Here is a 6,000-nt window from a genome sequence, read left to right on the forward strand (position 1 = left end):
TATGGCATTTGAACCGATGACCTCAGACATCATTCCATCCACATCAACCAACTAAGCTATAAATATTTGTTGCTTATAATACACTTAAATTTTACTTAAATAAAAGCCTAATAATTTTTTTTATTTTAGGCCCCCGGAAAGTGTGGGCCCTAGGCACGGGCCTAGCCCGCCTATGCCTAGGGCCGGCCCTGTGTATATATATATTGTGAATGAGAAATGTGATATAGGAGAGTATATATGTATGTATTTTGTGTTGTATTAAATATGTATTGTGTGTATATATATTGTGAATGAGAGATGTGATATAAGAGAGTATATATGTATGTATTTTGTGTTGTATTGAATGTGTATTTTGTGTATATATATTGTGAATGAGAAATGTGATATAGGAGAGTATTTTATATATTGTACATGTATATATTGAGTATTTTAAATTAATAGTTTTGTTAATTAAATATTGTGATGAGAATGAGATAGTAGAGTATTAAAATAAAAGTTTAGAAATTAACTATATTTTGTATTAATTTTTTTTTTCTATTTTTAATTTTATTCATGTGTTTTTATTTTTTTAGTAGCTAGTAAATAGTTAGTTACAACTATTAGCAATTTACTAATTTTTATTCATATTCATGTATTTTTATTACTAACTAGTTACTCATAAATTATATAAGTAGTAAGTAGCTAAATAAAGAAATATAAATTAATATGAATGCTTAGTAAATTAATATGAATGCTGTAGGTTCAATTTACAAGGATCTAACTTATTTGGTGTTGATCGGTTTCAAGGTAGCTCGAGCTATACATTTACTAACTTTTATTATAAATTAATATGAATGCTTAGTAAAGTTTGAATATCTTAAATATTCATCCGTAGTGAAGTAGGTTCTGTGAATACATGTACTGCAGTCGGATGGGTGGTAAACTTTTATATTGCTAAAAGTTGTTGTGATTATTTTATATTGTTTTGAATTGTATTTTGTTGTTATTAATAGGTTTTAATTTTTTGGAAATGTTCAATTATAATCATTATGCTGCCGAAATTTCGGTAGAATTAGGATAATATATTTTTTTTTCTCTTAAACTTGGTTGTTAGAATTTTATCGGAAGTCACTTTATCGGAAGTCAAGTACATAATTTTTAGTATAAGGTATGCTTTCTTTAACTTACTTTTATAAGAATATTTTTTTATATATTTAGATAATTCTTAAATACTTAGAGTAATTTTAGAATAATATTGATGTAATACATATGATAGATATAGTAGGCTAAAAAAAAGAAATACAAAAAATGGTCTAATGAGATTTGAACTTGTGACCAAAAAGATAAATTGATAAGTCTTTACCAATATACCAAAACACAATCTTTATATAAATTAACTACAATGATTTTATTTAAATATTAGAAGAGATATAAAAGAATTTTATTTAACATTGATTCTAATACTTAACATTAGAATTTTATTAGTTTATTTTAAGTAAAATAGCAAAATAAAACACAAAAAGTTAGGTGAAAGGGGTGCATAACATGATTTTAGTATACAAAAGATCGTTTTTTGGACAAAATAGTTGGCCAAACCGCCATAGGCTGTTTGGGATGCGTAGAACGCGAAAAATACCCAAGTTCAAAAAAAAAAAAAATCGCCTCAAATAAATAATCGGATCAAAAGTTATTAATGTTCAAAGCTTTCAAAAAATTTCATGCAAAGTTTAGCCCTTTCTCTAATTTTTTCTATTTATTTTGGTCCTTAAATTATTGTTTTATTTTATTGGTCTTGAAAATTTTAAATATATAAAAATATGAAATTACATAAAAAATTAAAAAATATTACACATTATTTATTATTTATATATTAATTATTATACAAAACATAACTTAAAAAAATTATAAAAAATATACTAATATACTACAAAAATACAAACAGATAATGTCAAATATAAAATATTAATAAAAAGATAACTAATGTACAAACACTTAGATTAATGTAAATGTGTATTTATTTAATTTTTCAATTTAATTTTTATTTATGCTTATTATATATAATTTATACTTAATTTAATTATATTAATAATTAAATAATATATATAAATTATGCTGAAAGATGAAATTGTAAAGCTAGTAAATACCAAGACCCTATGGCGTCAGTTTTTTCATAACAACCGACGCCGAAGGGTACTTATGCCGTCGGTTTTTTCATAACAACCGACGCCAAAAGGGTACCTATGGCGTCGGTTATTATGAAAAAACCGACCCCATAGGGACCCTATGGCGTCGGTTGTTATGAACCCTACAGCGTCACCTGGAACAGCGTCGGTAGCGAATTTTGCCAAAACCGACTTCAAAACCCCTTAAAAACTGTCTCTAAAGCACAATTTTGTAGTAGTGTTTGTTGAACTTGATTGGAAACAGCCTAGGTTGACAAAATGTAAACCTGGGCGCTGGGCCTAGCCCTATGTTTCAACCTGGGCACTAGGTCCTAGTTTTGCCCCTTCAAAAATTTTGTTTTGTCACCAGAAATAGTTGAATCGTAATATTTTCTAAAGACGAAGATAATGCTTGAAAGAATTCTTAATAAACTCCACTTTTTGTGGCCTAGGTTGTCAAATTGTCAATTTGGGTATAGAGCCAGCCCTAGGTGTCAACCAAGACACTAAGTCTTCTTATTTGTGCTCAGGAATTGTTGTTTTTCCTCTAGAAGGACCTATTTCCCCATTTTTGATGAATACGGATTCAATGCAAAACTAGGATCTTCAATTGGACACTTGGAAGGCGCCTAGATTGACAAATTGTCAACCTGGGCGTTGCGTGCTTAGGGCCTCAAGGCCCCAGGTGCTAAAAGTTCAACTTGCTCTTAATCTGATTATGATGCCTTGAACATGTCTATGGTATGTCTAGTTGATGTGCTAATGAAAAATTTGACCACTTTTCACATAGACGGTCTCCGACACTACTACAAAAAGCACTATTCACGTTGGTCAACGCTACTGTTCATTGCATTGACCGAGGTGAATAGTACAAGGAAACATTGGGGCATCACTTCTAAACTGACGCAAAAAAGTATTAATTAGTGTCGGTTATTGTTGGAAATATTTTACCAGGATCTAGATTTACTACCATGTATGTTTCATTAACATCCTAATATGAATTCTAAAACAATGAAATAAACACATATAAAGTTTACGAAACCTTACATTAGGTGCAGCAGAATATAATGACTCCTTCCATTCAGAACATAATCAAGATCTGAACCTGGATATCTTTCTCTCCTTCCTTTGATGCTGAATCTCCTTCTTGTTGATTGGAATCTCCTACAGTCTTACACACTATGATTGAGATACCACTTAATGTGTGTGGGCACTACTCTATCACTAATGGCTGAAATTATTTAGTGTGAAGAATGGCTTAGTGTTTCGAATTGAAGAAGAAAGAAGAAGGAAGAGGTCTCATCTAGGTTTTAGCTTTTGAGGCATTAGTTGGATAATGAGACCACAACCTTCCTTTTATACTATTCTTCAATAGGGTTGGGGTTGAATTAAATGGATTAAAAAAGAATAAAATATTGGGCAAAAATACATCTTGTCCGTATACAATAAGTGGACCACTCTCTAGTTACAATTTTGCCACTTTATTTCAACCGCTTATTCTTCTTTTCAATAATACCATATTTTTCAATTCAACCTTATAAATGCCAAACTATGTATTTAATAATTAAAATAACTATCAAATAAAATTGTCATTTATAATATTTATTAATTAGACTCCATAAAGTCTCTTAATTAACAAATAAACCCCAAAACACTATTTCTTTACAATCAATCCATAACATACTGAAAATTCATAAACTAGACATAGTCTAATTATAGAATTATAATTGATTAATCAAAATCAATTAACTGAGTCTTACAAGCAGTATGGTCTCAACTAGTATGGGGACCATGGGCCTATATAAACCGAGCTTCTAATAAGTCGAACCGAATTTACCAAGTAAATTCCCTAACTTATTAATTCCTTATAGAATCCACACTTAGAACTTTGAATTGCACTCTCAGTCATATAGAACGCTCTATATGTTCCACGATATAGATACGCTATTAGTTATCCATTGTTATAATCCTAATTTGATCAATGACCCTCTAATAGATAATCTACATTGAATAGGCACTAAATTACCGTTACACCTTCAATGTATTTTATCCTTAAAACACTTAGCTCTGTATAAATGATATTTTAGCGAAGTGAAATGAGATCTCCACCATTTATCTCTGTTTAGCCAAGCTCGAAGGATATCATCGTTTCACTTCTAAATTCCTATAGAAGTTATAGATTCCATATTTATATTAGCGCTCCCACTCAATGATACTATCATGTTCCCAAAATGTACGTATCACCCTGACCCAAAAGTAGGCTTAACTAACAAATCAAAGAACATGTATAGTACTCTTGAGATCGAACCTAATCATATCAAGATTAAGATCATTTGATCTAGGATCAACGGGGGATATTGAATTGAATAGATATTACGGTAAATTTTAATATATCTAATCAAAGTTCAATATCGGTCCCTTCTGATGTATACACCATACATCCGATACTGGTAAACTTTGCCAATGCCCTGGAAAGGACATAACACTTATCCAAGGTGTAAGAATACCTATCGTTGATTATCATGTCAGTCTAAATCAAGTGAACTGAAAAATCAGAGAATAAACTTTCGAACATATAATTAAGATTATATTCCACTGTGCTGACAACACTATAATCATTAACAAATTCATATGTTCTGGACTTAAATAGAATTCATACATTATATATATAATCATGAAATAAATCATGTGAACCATGCAACATAAAATGTTATTTTTGAGCTTTATTAATAAGTAAATCTGATTATATTGAAATGAGTTTTATTTAGGGCATAAAACCCAACAAACTCCCACTTGCACTAATATAAAACAAAAAGTGCATTTAAAATAATCTCAACACCTTGATATACAAACCAAGTGTAGTAGTAGTATACTCCTTGTAATAGGATCTGACAGGTTGAATTAAACACAACCTTTTATCCACCATTACTCTTCCTTAATCACAAAATCCTTGATATTGTGAAATTCCTCTCTATATGTCTACTCTCTTGGGATGCTGGATTCTATACTTTTGGAAACTACTTTTTGGTTAATCAGGAAATAACACTAGTAGTTAAGACAAGTTGGAACTGTGCCACAAATGTATAGAACTTTCCTTAGACTGAATAAGTACCTTTCCTGTAACTTTAACATTCAGTCTCTCTCTGGTAGACTAAGAGACTTCAGATAGGTTTTTACACTTCTCCAAAATCACTACTCCACCCCCGAGTAATCACCATCTTATCAGCGGACTTTCTAGCACAAAGGCAAGTCTCAAAATCTGATGTGGTGTATTCTAAGAGTTTTAAACACACCCTTATCGACTAACATATAGTTCCTCTTCTTAATCTTAAGATTTACTTGATTGTCTTCCAATGTTCCTTTCCTGGATTAATCTGATACCTACTCATTACTCCCACTCAACAGCAGGTGTCTGGTCTAAGTCATACTAAAGCATATCTGAGACCTCTCACTGTTGATTTAAGGAATTCTTTCATGGCTTTATCTTTTCTGGAATAGTTGAGACTTTTCCTTAGATAAATAAAATCTATGCCTAGAAGTCGAGAAGCTTCTATAGATTGCCATTAGAAAGAATATGCTTCAGCATCTTACTAAAGTAAGTTGCTTGCATTAGAGTAAGTAATTACCAGGTGTACCACAAGCCATAGGTTTAGATTAACTCAAACCTATAATAGTAGGAACAGGAAGTCTTGTTAAGTCCATTGAATAAACTTATACACGAAAATTTCCTTGGCTTCAAAGTGGAGGAGGTCTTCATCATCTCCTCAGCTTTAGAGCAGAGGAGGTCTTCGTGATGACTGCCAATGATGTGTTGTAACAGTCACTGGCTGTTCTTTGGTCAAGTGAGGATTTGAGCAAT

This window comes from Cannabis sativa, chromosome 6 (genome assembly GCF_029168945.1).
Source record: "Cannabis sativa cultivar Pink pepper isolate KNU-18-1 chromosome 6, ASM2916894v1, whole genome shotgun sequence".
Taxonomy (NCBI): domain Eukaryota; kingdom Viridiplantae; phylum Streptophyta; class Magnoliopsida; order Rosales; family Cannabaceae; genus Cannabis; species Cannabis sativa.